This window comes from Zonotrichia albicollis, chromosome 1, assembly GCF_047830755.1.
Source record: "Zonotrichia albicollis isolate bZonAlb1 chromosome 1, bZonAlb1.hap1, whole genome shotgun sequence".
Lineage (NCBI taxonomy): Eukaryota > Metazoa > Chordata > Aves > Passeriformes > Passerellidae > Zonotrichia > Zonotrichia albicollis.
The window spans coordinates 14,045,469-14,070,208 of record NC_133819.1 but is presented as its reverse complement, the minus strand read 5'-3'; positions in this window follow the sequence as shown (position 1 = coordinate 14,070,208).

The window sequence follows — 24,740 nt, the reverse complement described above, 5'->3', positions numbered from 1 at the left end:
TCTGTGCTGCTCTCTAACAGCAAGAGATTAATTGCCCACTAAGACACCTGAACAAGGAGCCACAGCCTTCAGTACAAGAATAACACCTGCAGTGAAAAGCAGATCCTCCCCCATCTCTGTTCTTGCCAGTCTCTTCCCTCCTTCCCACTCTCTGCTACTGTAAGAATTTTCACAGCCAGGTAATCTGCACAGCTGCCTCTGCTTTAAAGTACTGAGGGTGGTAGAGCAGAAGGAGGGCAGGCTATCTTTCAGCACATGACTATAGTCCAGCAGTGATAATCATTTCAAACTACCTAGGAAAAATAAGCAATATAATAATGTTAGTCAGGTAGCTTTTTCTACCTTATCAACACCTGCAGACACAAACCTGCACTGACAAATGCTACACCAGAGGGTAGGATAAGTGGAATTAGAAAATATTACCTTCAGGAACTATTGGGCTCCCAAATGCGATATGCAACAGTAATGTAGATAGCATGGAAAAACAGACAATAAGTACAGCTTTGAATTCAAACATGACCTTCAAAGAGCTTTTTCTTAGAACACAGAGTAAAAGCTCTAAACCTTTGAAAGAGCATGACCAAACAATAAGCCCCCAACTTTATGTACACCTCTGAGAATTCATTCTCAATAATGGACTCTCAGAAGTCTTTTATCAGTATTTTAAAGACTTTATTTATCAAATTTGAAAGATATCTTCTCTTTGCCCCATTTTTATCACAGTCTCAAGGTATCTTATCAATATTCACTCAGCAAGCACAAGCATATTTCTAAGTGACAGTACAGAACAGTATGTGACAAACTGGAACATTTTTGCAGCTCAGACCAATGTGTAAGATAAAAGCATATAGGCTCCTGCAAGAGCAGCAGGGCTTTGGCTGAAATGTCAGAAGCAACTATTTTGTGGGGAATGATTCATTAAGCTGGCACTTCAAAAAGTGGAGGAGCTGTTCTACTGCTGCAAGTTAGGTTTGAAAAACCTAGACTGCCTTGAACTATAGGTTCAAAACTGGCAAGAGACTACTAACCCTACTCTTATGTTTCCAAGTGAGAAAAATTGTGCTTTAGGAAGCCTAGTACATGATGTTTCATAGGCAAGATCTTCTGTAAAATGGAACTGTGTTTGCAATTCACAGACAACAGAGGCCATTACACTTTCTATTAGGGAAACATATATTTCCAGACTTTCTTGGTCAAAGCTGAAAAATTATTATTCTCTCTCAACACTGAATTTTGAGAGTAGATGAAGAAAATTCCTGTCTTAATGTAATTTGAGAATTTCCTTAGCATGAAGTCTGCTTAGGAGAGAAAAACAATCGTTAAATGCATCCTTTATTAAGCAGATAATTCAAGTAAACATATGAAGCTTTTAAAATGAAATAAACTACCCAAAAGATTTTGCAGATATAGCTTCAACATGGGAATGGTATAGTTGGTTCAGAAATTATTACATTTGTAGTGAAACTTCATTGCCTTGGGCACCTACTGTGTGAATGCATATGAGCCATATAAAACATTTGTAGCCTGCATATGAGACAAATGAAAAAGCTTGGAAGATGACCAAAATAAAAAAATAAAAACCAAACCTGTGAATAAGAAATCAAAAAACCATGTTGAAAAGACAAATTAAACTATGTAAGGCCTTGTTAGTGACCAAATATTAAAATCAGCCTGATAATTAATCCCACAGCAAATTAAGTATAGAGGAATAATGCTCTGTTTTCTCTAACTTACTTTACAATAATATTCCACAATGGCTAGACAAACAGCCAATCCAAGAAATAATACCAACAGTGAATTCTCCAAAGTGGATGAAGTTTTACCTTGTATAAAAGCAGCAGACAGTTCCTTGACTTAAATATTCCTTTTGTTTATCTGTTACATAATAAAGGCAGACTATTAAAAAATTGATCTAAGGCACATCATAACTGAGTAAAATGATTATTTTTCAATGCATATTTTGTTTATTACTCTTGCTAAATTACTGTGTGTTTCAAAGGATAGAAATCATATGTGTATTGACCAAAGAAAACAAGAATTATCCAAAGGCATATTATAGAACCAAAACTTGACTCTGAAATGTATTTAATCCTTTACAATCAAGTGTTAGACAGTGTGTTTAAGCATTTTGTCTATCATTAATGTGCTGGAAATAGCAGTGGTGTAACTCCTCTTGGCCTCATCAAAGTTAAGGATTAGTCCTAGATCCAATTACATAGTGCTAAACAGCTCCAAGTCCCCTGCTGAGATGATATACAATATTTTTCCCTGGTAGTGTGTCTTTTCTAAAGATAATACAAACCATACAGCATCAATGGATCCCAGAACTTGTGGGGCTTTCTTATTCTGAGAAAATCTCCAGCTATCACCTGTGAACAGAAAAACATGTTTACTGCAAGCCTGTTAAATGCAGGGGCTGATTCCCATTCTTGGGAAACCTGGGGGTGGGAGGAGGTGGCTCACTGGCAGCGGCAGGGCTGACCAATCTCTAAAAATCAATTCATGTCATCAGCTTTAGAAAGGTAATCAAGTGTTACATCTACATTCCCCTAACCAGTCCTAATCTACCAGAGGTTTAACTACAGTTGATTTAATGAGGCTGCTCTGAGAACTGGAAGGAAGTTTGGGGATTTTACTTAAGAAACAGTAGATGCAGGGGCAGACACTGGGGATTTGATAAGTGAGGATGAGAATCCCTTGTTAATCATGTCTTGCTAGAAGTCAATAATTAAAATCTCATTTTTTCCTAAAGGAATTCTTACTTCACTGTGTCTACAAACACAGTCCCTGGCAATTGTCATATAACTTTTGAGTTAAATGTTTTAGTCTCTAGGACAATTATTTAATAGGTCTTTCATTCTTTTGAAGTCTGCCAAATTAATTAATAGAGCTACATGAAGAGGGACATTTACTGCAGAATAAAACTCCTATAAACAGCTAGGACTTTTAATGTTGGATTTAACTCTCTCAGAGTGAAAAAAACCCCCAGAGTTCTGTTCTTGCACACCAACATTTTAGAAAGGGGCAGGAAGAACATCAGAATAGTCCAGGAAGTTTTAGTTTGGGCGCTACATTGGCTCATGGGTTTTGGTGACTTTGTGCAAACTCCTCTTTCAGAGAGCAAAACCCAAAGCACACAAAAAAGAGTGGAATTATGTATAACTTGAGTTTAGTGAGAACATTTCCTGTAGAAATGTTTCCCATGTGAATTTCATCACTCTTAACCTGTTAAATATGTAAACAATTTTTTCTGGTGTGAGATAAAGGAATAAAGGTGACTGAACGATCCAAGCGCTGCACATGCATGACAATGGTTCACAATGCTTACCAGGACACAACAAATAGTTTAAAGACATTTTTTCTTCTTGCTCTTATCTTAAAATACGTCAGTTGTAGGAAGAAACAACAGGGAATTGCTGAATTATCAGTTTACCCAGCACCGTCTTGAAACTGTCCTGGGTTCTCACTGTAATACAGCACACCCCTGAGATGATGTCCAGGAACCAATATAATTACAACATGAAGATTAAAACAAATAAAATAATAAAACAAACAACAAATCAGTTCTCCATGGGGAGCAATAAGCAAATGTCTTTGTGCTATTTGAGATTCACTCATCATATCAGTCTGTGATATTGAAGTCTACTTTTGAAAAGTTGCTGGTAATAAAGACAAGTCAAGCCAAGCTCCTTTTCTCATAAAGTCTGCTCTAAGCTTCTTTTGGTTATCTGTGCAGGAAATAAAAATGCAATTAAAAATAAAAAAAAAAAAAGGAAGGCCAGCCAAAGCAAACACACACATTTTATTTTCCATTTCTCTTCTTACTTGTCATTTATTTCCCTTTATGGAGGCCACCAAGGTTTTTAAGGTATTTCAGTCTCATACTTACATTCCTCCAAGGTCATTAGCCACTGAGGATTCATCTACTTCTATTCTCATATTGAATATGATAATGCACATGCAGATTTCTGGTACTGTCATTTCAGGCAATTTTCCTTTCAAACACACACCTGAAAACTAATACACAAAACACCCATCATTCCCATTAGAACAAATATGCTAATCCAATAAGTTTACTTCCCACCTGGAGAAAATCTGGAGCACACTGCATTAGATTCTTACACCTTTCATTTCCCAGATGCTTTCTTTTTTCCTATATATATTTTTTTTTAATTTATTTTTTTATTTATTATTTTTTTATAGTACCTCTGACTTGTATTTGGCTGGGATAGAGTTAACTTCCTGGTACAGTGCTGCATTTTTTGGATTTAAAATGAGAATAATGTTGATAAGCACTGATGGTTCAGTTACTGTTGAGCAGTGCTTGCACTCCCTCAAGGACCTTTTAGTGTCTCATGCTCTGCCACAAAGAGGTGCACAAGAAGCTGGAAGTCCATAGCTGCATAGGCACATAATCCAGCCAGGAATGCTGACCCAAACTATCCAAAAGGACATTCCATACCACAGAAGGTCATACTCTGTATATAAACTATGGCAAGTTGGCAAGGAGATGCCAATTGCTGCTCAAGTACCTGGGCATCAATCAGCAGGCAGTGAAAAACTGTGCCTCTCTTGTCTTCCTTGGGTTTTATCTCCTTTCCCCTCTCTCTCTTTCTTTTCCCCCACCTCCTCTTCACTGAATCCCTTTTCATTACATTTCGATTTTATCATCATTAATATAACATTTCAATTATTAAACTGTTCTTATCTCAACCCATGGCTTTTACCTTTTTTCTAATTCTCCTCCCCATCCCTTGGGGGCAGGGGAACAGGGTACTTAGTTGCTGGCTGTGATTAAACCATGACAACTTCCATCAAGAAAATAGCTTATATTGTAAGGATTAATGTCTCCCAATAAAAAGAATAGCTAATTTCCCAAAAGAATATTTAATGTATTCACATCAGCACATACTAGTGGGAAGTGTGTGACCAATAAACACATGGGGATAATACACACTAGTTTGGATGATCTCAAAGCCAGGTATTCAGCTGGTGTTCATTGGAATGCATCTCCCCTTCCTTCTATGAAGCAATAACAAGGTATATCACTTGAAAAATTGGCCTTTCAGATTCCTTCTTTTACAAAGTCAGAGCAGAAATATCTAGAATCAATTCCTGGTAAACTTTTAATCTCAGTGATATTAAATTTGATTCCTTATAACCAGATGCTTTATGAATTCCAGATACTTAATCTTTGCTAAATAGTTTTCATCAGTAAATTTTAATGGCTTTGTGAAGCAAGTAAGAAGATGAAAAAAATATGTTCTTGCAAGGAGAAAGATGTGCCTAAAACACCAAATAAATTAATCTCTTATAATGATTCCTAACTTTTGAATTTTAACAATTAAAATAGGTACAATCCTTCTGCCTAGTCTGAGGGGAGAGAACTACCTTCTACTACACCTGAGAGCTATTCACAGTGATAGCCCAAAAAGTGTTTTTTTTCAGTTAAGGCGTACTTTGCAAAGAATGGCATTTTGGGCACTGTGAGTCACTCACAGCACACTTCAGATTACTTCTGGAATATTTAGAAGTTTTTTTCCTTCTAGCTTACAGAATTTGATGTGTGTAAGGCAGAGTGAAAATTAGTCTTGACTATGAGGTCCTACTTCTATGGAACCTCAAGAAGCAGCTGTTGCAGTGCTTCACAACATTGAAATACTTGCAGTCAGGATAAATTGAAACAGTGGCATGCAGAAATGTAAAAGGCAAAGTAAATGTGTTATTGAGCTATTTTTTTTAAAACCCTGGTGGTTTTGAAGAGGATCTCATTGGTGCTGCTACAACTCTGGAAAAAAAAGGCATGGGAAATGATGAAAGAAATGAATAGTGAGCAGTAACTGCTGGTCCATGTTAGATACCACCTAAGCACAGATGATGTGTCAAAAGCCATTGGAGCCAATAAGAAGTGGAAGAATGAATTAACAGTGCCACAAAGCTCTGGAATGACAAATTGAAAATAAATCTCAGAGCAGAACCTCATATCACCCTAAAATGTTGAGAAAAAAAGGTGATTATGACCTTAGTTTGAATTCCCACAAAGAAAATATTACCCTATCAATTCTGTGTTAACCTGAATTCATAGAAACAACCTGAATTCAACCAAGATCTGACTTAGAAACCATTATTTTGTTCCTGGGTTGTGAGCTTGAAAGTAAAATACTTGCTTTTAATGTGTTGCTGTTGGAGAGAGGCTACAAACATAATGAGGGAAAGTGAAGAGAGATCAAGATTTTCAAGAGATATCTTATTCAGATTAAAAGGTTCCAGGAATACAAGCAGACTCTGTGTAAATAAGCACAAAACTACACAGTCTTTGCAGCCACATCATAGAGGAGCTGGGTACACAAAATTGCAGTCTTCAAACCAAAAAATTTCTTCACCTCTGAAGTGCTCACTGACTATTTACAAAGACTTACTCATGAACAAGGGTATGTCATTTACTCCTGCAGATAAATTGACTCATCAGCCGCAAAACTGCCCTTTGGCTGTGTTTAGTCATCATTATTGAAGGTACAGACATGGCAGGTGTCACGCATTTCAAGCAAGTACGTTTAAGCAACAAGAAAGTGAACTAGTGCTGAATATTGCTACTGAGTTATGCTACCGGACAAAAAACATTGATTCAAAGGATAAAAGAAATTAGAGAAGATAGTTGGGTGGGTGGATGGTATAGTACACCAATAATCCATCCTGCTACAGGAAAAAGATGTGATTGTCTAAATAGAAGATCTAGATAGAAACTCAGTTTCACCTTGAAGAGGACAAAGGCTCTGGAAACCTTATATTTAGCCCCTTCACAGTATAAATATGCCAAAGATAATTTTCTTTAAACACTCTGAATGTTTAACATGTTCCATAAACATGTTGAAAAGATAATGCTTCTTCCCTTTCTCTGGAGTTTTAACTCTTGAGGTGAATGTTCTTCTTCTTGACTCGGAGAGAGAGAATGAGGTACCAGATATTATTCTTCTAAAGACAATGAGATGGAAATGAGAGAACATAAAACTATTTATTACTAATGCCTGATCAGTTTATTCAAGTATTATTTAGCCTTTGAATATCTGTTTAATGTGGCAGTTTTTCTGATTATTTGCATGACTAATGATGTCAGCATGGCAGTCTCCAACTTCCAGAGATGGCATTGACCACATAGACACACTGTTTTGAGCCAGGTTGCTTTTCAAAAGGTTATTTCCTTGGGAAAAAAAATATATATATATTTGCTTTTTTGAAGTGCTCAAATGACTGATGAAATTCATTTAAAATAAAGTTACAAGGTTCAGGAGAATTTTCAAGATTAAACGTGCCTTTTGTTAAGTACTGAAAGCAGAGCAAACCATGTAGAGATGGGAGAAGCTTATCCAGATCAGCCTTAAGGTATCTTAATAAAGCTTGAACTGCTGCAAATGATTAAGCTAAATTCATGCCAACATTCTAATGGTTCTGCATATTAGCAATGTTACCCACTCACAAGATTGAGGAGGGATTATTACCTGACATTTTCATGTCCTTCCTGAACTCCAGAGTATGACAGTTTGACTTAAAAGAAAGTTATCTCTGTCAGGAGAGGATGAAATAGAAGTGACAAATACTTAATCAAGCCAGAAGCTGGGATGCTGAACTGGGGCTGAAGGTGATTATAGTCACTGGTGATGGAACGTTATCCACCTATGTGGATCAGTGAATATCCACTATGTTACATCAGTGAAAAATAACAAGTTATTAGTTTGAAATTTGTGAAGTGATTCTTTCAAGAATGTTGCATTATGATGACAGAGGAGAGATTTACTGTATTTCTATTAGAAAAAGGATGAACATCTCTTCTGGGACTCGGGGAAGCATCTTAACAAGAGATAGGAAGAGATAATGAGTTGAGAGGACATTCAAAAGCGGACCCTGGAGTTCAGGTTCAAGCTGAACCAGGACCAACATACAGATTGCAAAATTTCTGCAAGCTCTCTCAAACTCCCTTGGCAAAAATCCTATCAGATAAACTGATCATATGCTTTCTACATCTCTTAATCTCTTAATTAGCAGCAATCATATGAAATCAAGGAGTTCTGTAAGGTTTCCTGCATTTAATAAAAAACATCTGAAGAGAATGGCTACTCCACTACATCTGAGCTAGAAAGTAGGTAACTCCTGTTTCTGGAGCCAGTTATGAACACAAAAAAGATCTGTAGTTTTTACTGAAGTGCTGGAGATTAGAATGAAACAAATAAATGCCTGTGTACATGTCTTCCTCCCCCATTTATTAGTAATTTCTTATAAATCTGCAGAATCTGCAGAATAAGAAATATCTGAGGCATTCCTTCCCATGTATTAAAATTCTGTATCTCTGTGTTTGGATGATAAAGATCAAATATGTTCCTATGTCTGACTAGCTAATGGACACTGAGGCTGGCACAAACAGCATTTGTTTCATGTCTTTTTTTCCCCTCAAATGTGCCCATCAGGATTTTCTAACCTGACTTTTTTCTGTAATCCTGCCAAAAAATGCAACTCCTGTGGCTCACAGGAAATCCTGAGTGGTATATTCTGACAAAAGCTCCAGCTGTAGGAAGTGGGAGACCTCTCCCATGTAGCTGGAGTGCTGCTGACCAGATGACTCAAGGAGGAAACACAATGTTGACACAGACATGCAATGCTGTTGAAAAGATTTTGTTTAGCAATTGTTTATTTATTCAGGAACTTGGTACCACATTAGCACCTTTGTTCTGACTTGGGATTCACTGATTATTTCCAGAAACCCTGACTGCTACCAGAGTAACACCCTTAGAAATGCTTAAAAACAAACATGCATTTCAGAATTCCATATACAGAGTATCCGTATAAAGCTGGGGTGGCTGCTGGATAATTCTGCCATGCTGCATTTTTAAAGAGAAAATGAAGCTAGGAAAAAGTCCAGGAGTTCAAAACACTCGAGCCACGAGGTTTTTATTGTCTTATCCACCAGTAAACACCTTCATCTAAACTTATCTACCGTGTCCCTTTGTTGGCCGGAATTTGGCACAAGAGTGTAGGTGCAATAAAGTCCCTGTTCACCAAGTGATAATTTGTGAGTCAGTCATTGAAAGGCTGTGTGTTTTAAGCCATTCAGTTTGTCTTTCTAGTGAGGTGTAGGTGTTCCATGTGTTCTCACAGCATTTGGTATTAAGCCATGAGACACAGATGAAGGAAGCTAAAGAGGGAGCCTAGTAGGATATTGTAAATAGAGTGCCTCCCACTCGAGGATGGTTGTATGTGTCACTATGGGAAGAAATATTTCATTGGTATTCCGCAGGCATTGCAGGAAAATGCTACTATGACAAAAGCCTGGATCATAAATATGGAGGGGGAGGGAGAGAAGGGCTTAGTTCTCACTCTAAGTCTAAAGGATGTTTCTAAACAAAACTAGGCAATAAGGAAATACTGGTCTGATTAAAGCCTATTGATGTGAACTGAAAGATTTCCATTTGTGTCAAATAATGTTGCCCCTGTTCTTTTGTGATTCTGTGCTGCTGTTTGCAATTTTTTTTTCTGGAACACAGCAGCAAAACCATCTTTCCATTTGAAAAGCATTCCTCTCTATCATATTTTAGAAAACACAGCGTTCAAGCCACAGAGGCACAGTATTTCACCTTACCTAGAAGTGCCCAGGGGAAAATGAAGGCAGAGTGGTCAAGACAAGAAGTAGTAGTTTCTTATCATTGAGTTCTGACTGTCCAGCAAAGCATGAACATTCAATTTTATTTATTAATGTGAAATTTTAACAAGGAACAAAAACCAGACTGAGCCTTTCTCAGGGGTATGAAATTAACCTATGGAATGATCACATGGCCATTTATGTGCTTGTACAACTAAAATTAATGTGGCGCAACATACTTTTTTTCTCTTCTGCTTGGCTGAACTTTATTTTCATAGCAAACATCAATTAATTATGAAAGATCAAGCCAATAAACTGTATCCAGTGCACTCTGTGATTATTTGTAGAATTCAGTATTTTCCCTATAGCAAATTGTCACTTTCTAAAAGACACAGCAGAACTCAAGGTTTCTCAAAATAAGAAAGTTGCCCACAGAAAATTCTACAGCACTATTACTTCTTTTTGTATATGTAACTTATCTAAGGTAAAGACCTCATATTTCATGCTACATGGGCAAGACTTAAAGCAGTGATATTTATATTTTCTCAGAAGTCTAAGTAAAGAAGGTAACACTCCCTGGGTTTTTTCCTCCTATCATTTTTTTTTCCATGGCTACATTCATGCTATCCTCAACTGGGGCTCTCTTTTTCTACAGAGGCTGCAAGTTAGAGTAAAATTGCCCTGTGCCAGGGGCATACTGCAAGGTAAATAACTCAGAAGAGTGAAGCTGATAGTTTTTAAACATGTTAGTTATCCCACTGAAAAGGAGGGCAAAGTTAAAGAAGTTGTGTGCACTAAACTCATTGCCATCAATGAGTGCATTCAAATAATGGAATGAGTCATCAGTGAAATAGAATAAAATGTGGATGGAACAGGTAGGAAATGTCCACTGACCTTCTGGTTTCCTTAAGCATTTCTGTTGAGATAAGATTAAACACCAGTTGCCCAAGCATCTTGATGACAAACCCTCTTCAATTTGTCTACTGAAATCTAGAGATCTAGGTTAAAAGACTGCTAAACATCATAATTACCACTTAAAACTTTAGACACTATGACAAATATCTTCAAATGAGACTTGATGCTATTATGCTGAATTGGATCTGTGTGTGCCAGAAGAAGCCACAGCATGGGCCATCTACTTATGTCAGTTTAAGATGTGCCTGTAAAGCCACAAACTCATGATAAATTGATTTGCTGAATGGTAAATATAAGCCCATCTACAACCTGCCCCCCTCTAACAGAACTGAATTAAGACAAATTAGTCTGACTTGTGTCTAGTCACAGGCTCTGAACACAAAGGCAACTGTGTATGCAGTGGAGGAACAGCCACCAGTGACCTGGCAGCTTTCTTGGTCTGCTCTGAAGGAGCAGCCAGCCTGTTAATTAACCTAGGTACCAAAGTTTTATTAGTGAGGGCTGGGGGAAGAGTCTAATGACAATCAGTGATCTGCAGTTATTTATTGGAATTTTGAGCTGGATCTTCCTTGAATAATTTTAATTGTTGAATGTCTTGTGTGAAGACTGGGAATGTCTGCAGGACACACTGCTATCTTCCTTAATAGCCCATTGAATACTTTTTTTAATGATACACCTAAAATTATACAGACAAGAAAAATATATGGATTTTTGTTTGCTTACTTTTAAAAGCAAGAATGAGCCTACACAGTACAGAATTAAAATGCTTCCCTGTCTTTAGTGATTACCACGGTTCGATCTATAATTGCAGAGAGAATCAATCCAGGCTCCCTCCAGCAGTACTCCTGAAGGAAGATATCCCTTCCCAAAGCATCTGGATCTACTATATAGCTATAAAGAATTACACAACTTGCCAATAGATATGAGATTTCTATTGGCATGCCTTGTTCTATTAGATGCAAATAGGTTTTCCATTTACAGGGCACAATGAGATGAGATAAGGACAGATTTGCAGACAAATCTCCTCACTGTTGGGAGGTTAAAGCAGATGGTGGGCATTTCAATATAACTTTTTGGAACAAATGACTTTATTTTATTTTTCTTTTTTTAACATGGTTTCCTGCTGGAATTGTGCAATTTCTCTGACTGGGGCTTCATGGTTTGTCAGGCTGGTAATTATTTATGTTGGTTTTCTATCTCCTCCATAATATATCAGTAGCAAATATGATTAGGAGTAAGCTTTCAATATTCACTTTTTAAGTGTTTGTTATTAACAAGCAGGGAGATTTTCATATCTTCCACCTAGGAAGCATTTAACAAACATTAATTACATTTCCAAAGTACCAGAGTTGTGAGTAGATAAAGATCAGGAATTTACCAAAAAGCAAGGAGACTTGTTTTTTTCTCCCACTGAGCACTAACCAGTGTAGCCCTTGCTAGTGTAACATGGGACACAGAGAAAGGCATTCATGTGGATTGGGGCTCTCAGGGACTTTAATGTGCTTTCCTCTTGAAATATGAGAAAGAAATTCTCTCAAAGAGGCATGCAAAGGACACACCCTCATCTCACTGAACGATGAAGTAATCTTGGTTTAAATTTAAGTAGGACAGGATTTTGAGATTAAAAAGGTGGAATTCATCACACCTACTTTTGATACTCTAAAGCTGTCAATCATACAGGCTTTCCTTAAGGCTAGGCCAATCTTAGCACCCAGTTTTGAACCCTTTTTTAGGGAAGGCAGAAGTTCTTTGTGTAGGTGGTTCTCCCTCAGCTGACTCAGAAATACATTTATATGAGTAACTTACCCTACACACTTTTGAGTAACTCAAGTTGGAAAATGTAAATCCCAGCCTGAGTGGAGTGCACATGATAGACACACCTCCTAGCAAGCAGCACGGCTGGGATAGGAATTTATGATTTCCTTTTTCTCAGTCCTACATTCCATAAAATGTGTTAGGAGGCACTAAATTCTTACACTAAAGATAATAGAGAAACTGTGTTATTTCATTCCTTTCCACTCTATGTGAAAAAAAATTTAAAAAGTCGTACTGAACCACCAGAAAAGTAAAAGAAAAAAAGAAATCAATGCAGTACAAGACCACAGATTGAATGTTATTTCAGTCAGTGGTTCTTGGTGCCAGCCACAGCTCCGGAGACCCCCAGGCCTCCCTGCTTTGTTTACCCCGCTGAGGCCGGCGGAGCTCCCGGCAGAGCCAGCGCTGAAGGACGGCGGCCTTGGAAAGGGGCAGCGGCCTTGGGAAGGGACAGCAGGGAGAGGAAGGGTCAGCGGCCTTGGGAAGGGACAGCAGCTTTGGGAAGGGGCGGCAGCCTTGGGAAGGGACGGCAGCTTTGGGAAAGGGCTGCAGCTTTGGGAAGGGGCAGCAGCCTTGGGAAGGGACAGCAGCTTTGGGAAGGGGCAGCGGATTTGGGAAGGGACGGCAGCCTTGGGAAGGGGCTGCAGGGAGAGGAAGGGGCAGCGGCCTTGGGAAGGGACGGCAGCCTTGGGAAGGGGCTGCAGGGAGAGGAAGGGGCAGCGGCCTTGGGAAGGGGCAGCAGCTTTGGGAAGGGGCAGCGGATTTGGGAAGGGACGCCAGCTTTGGGAAGGGACAGCAGGGAGAGGAAGGGTCAGCGGCCTTGGGAAGGGACAGCAGCTTTGGGAAGGGGCGGCAGCCTTGGGAAGGGACGGCAGCCTTGGGAAAGGGCTGCAGCTTTGGGAAGGGGCAGCGGCCTTGGGAAGGGACAGCAGCTTTGGGAAGGGGCAGCGGATTTGGGAAGGGATGGCAGCCTTGGGAAGGGGCTGCAGGGAGAGGAAGGGGCAGCGGCCTTGGGAAGGGGCGGCAGCTTTGGGAAGGGGCAGCGGCCTTGGGAAGGGACAGCAGCTTTGGGAAGGGGCAGCGGATTTGGGAAGGGACGGCAGCCTTGGGAAGGGGCTGCAGGGAGAGGAAGGGGCAGCGGCCTTGGGAAGGGGCGGCAGCTTTGGGAAGGGGCAGCGGATTTGGGAAGGGACGGCAGCTTTGGGAAGGGACTGCGGCTTTGGGAAGGAGCAGCAGCCTTGGGGAGGGACAGCAGCCTTGGGAAGGGGCAGCAGCCTTGGGAAGCGGCTGCAGGGAGGGAGGAGGGCAGGAAGGAGCGAACTCCACCGGCTCCTTGCTGCAAAGCTCCTGTGTCGTAAAGCCACATCCAAGTGCCGCTGGTATTTCCTCAGCCACCAGCTGCTTTTACCTCATAAAGGGCCTTGATTGCTTTGTTCCCGTAGCCCGGCCGATTGCTTGGCACGCCCATTATTTTTAACGAGGATTGTTATTTTCTTTGGAGCCAGCACATCCCTGTTGGCAGCCACTAACACCTTTCAGCCTGACTGTATCGTGCTAACACGTAGCTTTAAGCACACTGTAGGTGTAAGAGGTGAGCACAATCCTTTCCTCGAAACGTCTGCACCCTCACCGATAAAGGGTACGGAAATCTGCGTGCGGCTCACACCCCAGCTCAGGGCAGCGGGAATGAGCACAGAAGGAGTGAGCACAGAAGGAGTGAGCACATACCCAGCTCCTCCAGTCTCAGGGGTGCCACAGAAAGGCAGGAATTCATGTGTGCTCTGGGCCTCCTGGAAAATGAACATTCAAAGAGACTTGCAGAGGTCAAGCTTCAGGGCAGGCGAGTTCGCAGAGATCGCAGAGCGTACATGTGCTGTGTTGGAGAGTGCTTTCTTAACATTTCAAACCTTTCTCACCCCTGCGCCGGGGCCAAAGCAAAACCAGCCAGAGAGGCTGAGGGACTGAATGTGCTGCCCAGGAGCCGGGTGTTTGTTGCAATACAATTTAAATGAGGGCCAGAGGAGAGAGTGCCCAGCTCAGTCTTGGCCACACAGCAGCTCCAAGGTTCAGGCGCTGCTCCAGCTGAGAGTGGGGACTTGCACTACCATGCTCCTGGAAGTGCTGTAAGTCCTGGGCTATGGATTATTCTGCAGGCTTTATCCTCGCTGTAAAGTTTTCCTTTTGACAGATGGTTTTCTTTATGATGAAAACCTCTCTGTCAAAAAACTCCCCATCAGTTCTTTCACTAAGACAATCAGCGACTCAAGTCAAAAGAACTGCGATAACCCCAAACCTTAGGACTGAATTGCCTTAATTATATATTACACTTGATAGAGCAATCAGAGTTGCTTTGATTTCGGTTATGAATAGATAAGATCTGTGTGAAAGATTTAAAAAGTCACTCTATGCCTCTTTTTTCCCCTTTTCTCTCTCTTTTTTTTTTAATTGACATTACCTTGACATCCTCATGTAAAGTATCATATTCTCTCCCTGGCGTGACTGAACTCTGCTGCTCACGGTTTTATCACTGCAATGGCAAATATTCTTCTTAGTTTAGAGAAAAAACTTGGCACCAAAGAAAAGGAAAAAATGGATTTGGAGTACTGACTCTGGTTTAGGCATTTATCTTGACTTTAATCTTCAAGCTGAAGTTCCTGTTCTCCTTTTTGTCCTTAGTACAAAAAAAGAAAAAATTATTAGAATAAAAAGTATTTATATTTGTTTTCAAATCAAATTTAGATTTTCAGTTACCAGATACATTGCTTTCTTTGAAAACAGCTTTAGTCAGATCCTATGATTTGACTACAAAAGGATGAGAATGCCTCTGTTCAACAGGGAAAATAAGATTAAAGCCCTTTATGAGAGGATGGGAGGTTCAAGGTGACAATGCATCGTGATTTTATACCAAATAGAAAAAGCATTATCTCTAGGTCACAGTACTGACTAGCAGCCTGCAAACCATCTCTTTGATACACATGCCTAGTTTTAGTTACAGAAACATCAAAAAACCCCCAAAAAACATTAAAAAGAAGATATCAAGAGAATGTTAACCTGACAGCAGCCAGTATCTTGAAAGTGTATTTCTTAGTTGTGATATTTACAGGCCAGATTTTCAAAATTGATATCTATTTTTGACTTTGTCCAGTTTGCAGCTGGAAATTCAGCAGGTAACACCACCCTGGGGTTTGTCTTTACCCTCTCTCTCCCTCACCTGGGTGCTCATTCCTCCATGATCAGAATTTCTGAGACTCAAGACTGATGTATCTCATTTGGAACCCAGGTCTTATTGAGTCATGTTCAGTGTGTAAAATTAAGTCTATGCAATTTTGCCTTTAACTGAGCAAACAAAAAGCCGCAGCAAGATCATTAAAGTTGAAGTTAGCAGACTTCAGACTAACAATAACATAAATTTTTATCAGTACAAACAATTAAAAACTAAGGATATTGCCAAAGGATGTGGTAAATTCTCTGCCCCTTATCATCTTAAATATAAACTGGATGTCTTTCTGAAAGATTTTCTTGATTTCAGCCACAAACTGGGTGTGATGCAGGAAGTATTGAACGACATTCTACAATTGGTGTTAAAAAGGAAGTTAGGTAATGAACTAGATTATTATAGCAGTCTCTTCTCACCTCAGAATCTCTCCAGAATCTATCTCTACCTTCAGGACTAATTTATTAAAAGCCTGGCTGGCTGTTGCAGGCAATGAAGTATTGCAATACTTCAGGGGTTCTGTGAAAAAGGACTGTTGCCAACATTGCTGACCGCAGTCAGCATTTTCTGAAGATCATAGGAAGTGAAAATACAAAATAAGCATCCTTCTGATTCATGTACATTTTCCCCAAAATGCTTGCTTCCAAGTATTTTTCATTATCCAGCAACTGCACACCTTAAAATTTGAAATAAAATATTAAAAATTAATAACTTTCACTAGCTTATGATGCTTTTTCTCTGTCACATAAACTAGATGTCTAAGAAATATTACTTCTGCACACTAAGTAGGGATGCAACTCTGGCTGTGAAGAACTTGTCTATGAAAGTCTGCTTGCCAAGAAGCACAGCCTAATCTGAAAATACTAAAAGAATCAGCCAATTAGAAAGCTATCAGTACTAAATATTTGAATTTTCATTCAGTTCAAAAATGAAAAAAAAGTAACTGAAGTCTCCAGGGCTTGATGCCAAGACACAGTTGGTTAAGTTATTAGACAGATCTAGGTCTAGTGCTAACACCATACACGGGATAGTCTGCTACTTGCTGCTGGGTTTGGTACCTTGCTCATAAGCTGACTTCTGTAATTTTCACATTTTGCTAATAAATGGGACAAATAGCATTTCTCATTTCTGGAGCCTCAGAATGTCTGCTGCAAAAGATACACTTTATCCTCCTCAGGCAAAATGCCTGGGTAGGTAACCAACTTCACACCTCTGTGAAAGAAGAGAAAAGGACAAAAAATATAAAAGGAATCCCAATTTTTTTTCTTGAAATGTCCTCTCTAAAAGAGCAGAAAATCTATTGTTAAAATAAGTCAGGTCAGTACTTAATCCTTATTAAAACACCTAGAAATCTGGGACAACTATGGAGAAGTTCTTTACTGTAACCTTCTGAAAAACACTTGAGAAGACTCCTCATAGAAATTTTCCTGCTTTCTAAGCCCAGAGACAAATCGACCATAGAGATATGTGGGCCCTGCCAGGGCACCTGCTCTGGGACCCCTTTTGTAGCACAGTTATCCTGGAGGTGTGAAATGAGCCCTTCTGTTTTCCCTTACCAACCCACAAAAAGCATATTATGTCTGTGTTGAGCTGTGCTGCTTTTTTGACTCAGTTAAGAGGGAAAAGGGGAAACATATTGTATGGAAAAGCATTTAAAAATAATCTGTCCCTCATTCTTTACAAAATCTAGAGTTGGCTCTAAGGAACTGAGTTTAGGTTTAGACTTTGCAACAGGAGAATGTGTGCTTTGGGCACCTTGTATGACTTACTCTGAACTTTGCTGAGTGTTAATCCACTAAGCGCATAGTAATGCATTTGGAGGGGGAAAAGAAAAAACATTAAAGTATTTTTCAATGGTGACTGTGTGGGACTATATTTAAAGAAAAGTCAGTGTTATTTTCCATATGTTGAATGACATTCAAGATCCAAATGAGCAGTCATTTTTACCTTAGACATTCATCAGGAATGTACTGGCAAATATCACAGGCAGAAAAATTGCTGGAAAAACTGGGCAGAGATTTCTATTATTCAATATGCTTTCATTCTTCTTTGCTGTGCTCTTTAAATTAAATGCTATTTCTTTGGCATCAGCGTGCTCCAATTTTACTAGAAATCATGACACTAAATATGCCATATATACTATAAGGGCACAATCTAAAACAAATTAGCTCAGCGGTTGTATCCTTAAATGTCTACAAGTTACAATATGTCAGGAAATCTGGGTTAAAAGGGTGCCAGAACTGAAGCCTAGTCAAAGGGAAACAGCAAGAGAGTGCCTGCTCTGACAGGTCACTGGATTTTGATTACGCAGTCAGATATGGTATTCATCCCCTTGATAATGAAAGTTGGGTGGCTGGCTGGAAAGAAAAGGCACGGAAGATGGCTTTTGGTCATTGTCTGAGCTATTTCTGGTAATCCTCCTTACTGTCTAACTCGTGTGTTCAGGGAGGATTTGGGCCCGTGGGGTAAATGGAATTGAAATCTCTCAAGAGGAAAGAACGATAAGGAAACAATGTGTACTTGCCAGCATTTTTAGGAGGAGATGTTTAACAAAAGAAGAAGCCTGTGTTCTGCATTAGGTTACTGCATTGCCAGCTCTACTGCTTTCATTGCTGCCTCAAAATGCCAGCTCAAGACAATAGAAGGGCTCTTGCTGTTCTGTCAGTTCTTTTCTGAAACTGGATCAGCTGGATCTGAATATCACCTATCAAATGTCATAATATTGCAAATTACTCACCATTTAATAAATATACATAGTATTTAAAGGGAGATTATCTTTAATCACATTTCAAATATAATTTAGCGTGGACTGTGACAACACTCATGGTGACACTAGGAGATAAATCAGCTGCTCTGTAACTTTTTTTAAAAAATATCTTCAGAGCTACAAGTCAGGTTTCCAGATGCTCCTTCCCAGCCGAGTCCTGCATCTAAAACTTGGTGCAGCAGAAGACACTACTGTAAAATTCACAACACACCAGTTAATTAAAGAGAAAAGTAACACCTAAGTAAACTAACATTACTGCAAAGGTTTCTTCTGTGGTAATGTCTCCCTAACACACAGAGAGGGCAGGGTAGTTCCCTGCCCTGCTTTCCTCCATCCTGTTTGAAAGAAATGTTGCCAGCTTTTGAGTCAAAGCTTCTAAGAAGGAATTGTGATGGTGCTGTTGGCACAGAGTGGTGGGGCAGAATTTTGTATCCACTCTCAGCAAATTAAGAAAAAACCCAACCCAATCGCCCACCTATGGACAAATACAGCTGTGTTGGGAAATGAAATGGGCCAGCCAAGGTACAGATGGCTCCCTTGTACTCAGAAGGGGCAAATGTGCTTCAGGCTCGTGCTCACCTTGGTCCTGCACCCTCCACTTCCTCTCACCTCCTTTCCAAAGGGGTGGCACCAGGCTCACAAGGGTGCACTTGTTCTGTGCAGCCAGAGGCAGAACTCCAGAATGTCCTTCCACCATGGCAGAGTGTGGAGCACTGTTTGCCATTTGCATTTATCTGCACAAACCTTCCCAACCAGTTTTACAGTTTAGCTCCAATCACTGTAGACTGTGACATTTAATATCAAATACTCTTCCAACGTTCCCACATTAATAAACACAAACAGTGAATCCTCTCTCTGTTGTAATCATGATTTCTGGCAGCATTTAAAAGTGCATATTATTATGACAGTATTAAGAATTGGTGCAGCTTCATGCAATGCTGGAATATATATCCAAAAACTAATTTACTTGAGTTGTAATGTTAGGATTATCCTTCTGTCTTTCATGACTGATGCTTCATCTGGAGAATGCTTAATGTTTTCTTGTCAATGAGTGTTAACTCAAATGAATTATTCCAATCTGTTTACTTTGTCCCTTTCTAACAAATGCAAATTATAATTAAAAAGGAAAAAGAAAAGGAAAATGCAAACAGCATTGAAAATGTGGCATGACAACACTGGGTAGATTTTTCTACTCTTAAGTCCACATCAATAAGCAATTTAACAATAGAACACTTAATGGGAGACCAACAGATGAAATTGTTGTAGAGCAGATCCTTGGATGGAATTTTTTCTTTGCCCACGTAATTGCATGCAGCCATCCTTGTGTGAAATCCCCCATCAGATTACAGGGTTTGTTGTATGTAAATTGAAGACTAAATGCTTGGTAGCACCTTTCAGCTCTGCAATGCTGGAAATGAGTTTTTTAATAGGAAATTAGATTAGTAATATTTTAGTCAACAAAAATGCAGAAAATTTCTGCATAAAGATGAGAAAATTATTCATGTAAACTAACTTAAAAAAAGAATGAACAATTGTTAAATTCTGTATGCTACTATTCATAAAAAATGCTGTGCCTTATTTTGTAAAAAAAGAATGAGATATGCAAAGACAAATTATTTCTGCTTTACAGGCTATAGTATTGACTGAGCTTTTGACTAGCAACAGGTTGCATAGTTTAGTGGTTTCAATTTTTAATATTATTTTATTCCGTTCTCAAAGTGAGGAACAGTATGTGGAAAATTGCAATTAACTTAGTCCAGATTATAAACCAGACTTTTGCAAATCATCAACCAGGCAATAAAGCAAGACATTGCCATTTCCAGTCCCTGTTATGCTGCAGTGGATTATAGAAACCTTCAGTGAGTTTCAGAAGTCAAAGTGAGAAAAGACTTCTCAGCCTTAAACTTCCTTTGCAAATGCAAAAGTGGTTCCTCACGTGTAAATCTCCCTTCCTTTGTAGCTGATAGCACAGAAAACAACTGATCATGTAGTAATAAATTATCATTAATATTATTTATAAACACTTACTAAAATGGTTCTTGCAGATTAGTCTGGGCCACAGTGCAGAGCCTGACTGTACCACACACTGAGAAGGCTGAGGGAGACGTGTGTCACCAGCAGGAAACTACAGATGTTTGGTAGAATGAGCAAAACACACATCACCACCATTAGGTGCAGTTTTAGACAAAGACATTCCTGTTCCTAAGAACCTACTGGCTTTTAATAGCCTGGCTACATTTGAACTATCACAAGGCTTTGCCTTTACTCCTAAGGAAGATATAAAATGTGATGGGTACCCAGAAGGGGGTCTCAGGCTTCAGCATATTCTAAGTGGGAATAAGAATTATGTGGGTGGAACAGTGAAAACTAATGTCTTCTCCAGCTTTCTGAACACAGGTGATAATGGTTCTGGGCTACTGGCAGAAGACTGCAGCTCCTGAAAATCTCTTAAAATCCCTCTTGATAGTTTGCAGTCTTCAAACAGTGACTTCAGGAATGTGTCTCCTATTTCCACAAGAAATTTCTTTCACTCACTCTAAAACTTTAAAGAAGTGGTGCCTTAGATAAAAGAAGAGACCTGAGAAACTCATTTTAACTGTAGCAAAGAGCCCTGCAATATGGACTGTACTTATAAATGAGAATATAATTACAGCTACAAATACATTGTGCGCCTGCTGCAAAAGTCCATATATATCAACTTTAAAAAACTCTTCTCACATCAACTCCCCCTCTGCCACCAAATAGTCACCAGCTTTTATTGCCAACAATACTATTCTGTTCTATAGATAAAAAATAAACACAGCTCCTTGTCCAAAGGACTGACAATTTAAACACACCCCAGGGAAACCCACAGAGGAAATAACAGAGGGACAGAAACATTGTTCTCCTTGTCGCCTTGTTAATTCACATCTTATGCACTACACAATAGAGTGACTCTCTAGGACAGTGGTGAGTTTTGTGCTGAGGTTACTGCTATCTAGTTTATTCCCTTTTATGCCTTTGGGGCAAAAAGGAGAAGAAAAAGCAACCAAATCCCAGTGGCTGCAACAGTGACAAGAGTGTAAGGGAAGTGGAGAACCTTTTTATTCACATTTTACACCTCTCCCTCCCTCTTCATTTCTTTCCTTAATTTTCTAGACAAGGATTACCCCAACAAACAAGCAGATTAAAATCTTGTATGTAACCTGAAGCTGTTATCACCTGTGGCTGTCATCTCTCCCTCCCTGACAGATGTCACTGCAGCCACTATCCTGAGAGTTCAATTTGTGAATGTAAGCTCATTCCAGACTTCCAGGCTGCTGTAAGATGTGCATTGGAAAACAGAATTTTAGGAGCCTATTTGCAAGGGAAGCAGGTCCTGGCATCCTCTGGAATGGTGCAAGTGGCTTCCTCTTCCATCCATCTGCCTTTAAACCACAGTCATGTCAGTTTGAGCTCTGAAACCATCAGTCAGGCAGAGTGACACATATATAAGGAATTTTGGTTTTTTCTCAGTAGACAGAACACAGTGGGCATAAATATCTTCCAAACTTCTCCTAATTTTTTTTTCTTCCAAAGATCCCAGGCTTGATATTTTTCTTCATCTCATTCAGACAGTATTCTGTCCAGTCCCTATAAGTGCTTAGGAAGTGTGCACTGCACACAGAATAGAAATCAAAGCCATATTCTTTAGTCTGCTTTTGTGTAATCCCAACTCAAGCTTCCAGTCTCAGTTTTTAAAATTGATTAAAGTGTAAATTACAAAAGATAATACTACTCCTAAGGAGAGAAAAATATTACAATAGGTTTACAAATCTAAGAGAGAAAAATCAATCACTGGCAAGAAGTAGCTAGGATATGAATGAATTGCATGTCATTTAGAGAAACAAATAAATGCAAGAGAATTAATCAGCAGATGTAAACGAGTGTGATGCGGATACAAATTAGAAGAGATTACAAGGAGGCATGAAACAATGACCATGTGCATCAAATCATAGCTGCTTTCTGCACAGATAGGAAAAACAGTGAAGAAATGCTACAAGTTATTTTTTGAAGAGGGACATGAATTAAAGGCAAATTAACCCAGTCTGTGCCTCTCCCATGTACACACACAAACCCTACTTTCACAAAATCGGCACTCATTGTGGATTTCTGACCCTCACCCTTCCTCTGCCATGCTAAAGTCAAATTTTAAATTGAGTCTGGAAGGCGAGGATGGAATGGCACAACAGCAGCATAATAAATAGATGAGGTCTTTTTCTGCATTTGCATTCCTGACAGATTCCTTACAATGCTTATTATTAACTAGACTGAGGACTTGGGAGAGAAAGATGTAGAAACAGTCAGGCACAGCAAATAGAATTAGGAAATATTTTGAAAACAGTCTTGCAAGCCAGGATATGCAATAGCCAAATTCACTTTAAGTCTCAACAACCCAAGTTCAAAGGCTTGAATTACTCAAGAATATCCTATGTTTAGCCAACACTGCTAATCTGGCACATCTCTTCCTTGTCTGGCCAAACCCTCCCCTTCTCAAAATACCCAGAACAGATAAATGCAGTGTTACAGATGCTCATTAACAGAGAGAACGTGACTGAAACATCAGCACAGCTTTGAAAGGCGGGCCTTATATCTACAGTCATGGCCACATATCTACAGTCATGATGGGCTTAAATTTTGTTTTGTTGCTCTTCCAGCTGTTTGCCAGCAGTAAATGGCAATTGTACTTTCCAGCCATGTTCAGCTGGGCTCTACGCCATTTTTCACTGTTTTTGATGGCAGAGTTCTCAAAGCATGCATTAAACTATCTGGCCTATGCAATAACTCACTAGGGTTGCACTCATGCTTCCAAGGAGGCCCATAAGAAGAGGGGAAATAGGTTTTTTTGACAAAGGCTGCAGTATTCTGCATTAGTAATATTAAACTTTCCCAAGGAATTTCAATAGCATTAACAAATTATTTTGATAAAATGCAGGAGGCTTTGCAGATGGTTTTCTCAGGGTTTCAGCAGAGCAAGCTGTACACCCACTCCTCGATGTTGTGAGCTCCCTTACAGTCTGTCCTGTGACCATTCTCAAATATACTAATGTTACAGACTTAATCTCATAATGGTAATGCATCCACAAACAAATTACTGCAGTAATGTGGTTAGCTCAATTAACTTTTGAATCTATTCACTAGGCAGAACTAAAGGTCATTTTCTATTAAAATATCTCCCTCCCACTTCCTTATCACCCTTTGCAACTTATGGGAGTTAATATTAGAAATCCTGTCTACACTATGTCAGGAAGAAGACAGGGTGACAAAGCCAGAAAAAGACCTTATTCTTTACTAACATAACACAGACACAGCCCAAAGAGAACATCTGCCTTCTTTCATGAACACATCTAATTATGGTAAATTGTTAACACCTTGAAGAGGAGTTTCATAGGAGAGTAAACTTTAACATATGCCATCCTCACACATAAAACATCCTGTACTTCATACTTTTCCAAACACATGCCCTTTTTCCTACAACAGTTTATCAAAGGCCTTGTTTTGAAAAGGACTTCAACCTGTTTTCTATTCCTGTGGATGCATTTTTATAGCACTTGCAATTATTTGCCAGTGAAAATAAATCTGCAGAAATGCCAAACTATGTAATCTGGGAATGCAGTCAGGAGATGAGACAGCAAGGCCTGCAAAACTGCAAATGCAATTATTTCCCCATGCCCAAATGCAAGACACTACAATTTAAGTCTTTTGGAAAATCCTGCCTTTACTTTATTTGGGCACTGAAAGCTGCCTGTCCACCCTACAGCTCCTGTTGCTCTTCCCCTTGAGATCCCACACTAAAGTCACAGTGAATAATTTGACACTGTTATTGCCATGGCAACACCTTGATGTCATGCATACACAGAATCATGATTGACATTCCTGCAGTAACCAACAAAATGAGAAATGAGGGGAAGAAGGAGAAAACCAGACTCAGTTCCAATACTAATGGGGGAAACAGAGGATTATTGGCACTGTAAATATTGCTTTATTCATAAATCTGCCTTCTGCCATTTTCCACCATGCCAACATTCCTGTGAAGGGCTCCCATCAGACCCCAAAACACAGAAAAAAATGCAGAGGGGTTTCTGAACACCCACCTGGATTTGGCCAGATTGCAGTGGGTGTCCTTCTGACAGTGCTGTCCTTGGGCAAAGGACTCCATGCTACAGAAAAGAAGATTTCTGCCACTGAGGTTAGTCTTAAAAATGTGCCTCTTAAATGTCATAGGTGTGCCCTAAAATAACACAACACATTTAACAATGTGGGTTTTGCCTCTGAGGCCAGCCTTCAGGTGCTCAGATGGGCTGTAAACTTTTCTCTTTTCGTTTTTCTTTTCTTTTCTTTTCTTTTCTTTTCTTTTCTTTTCTTTTCTTTTCTTTTCTTTT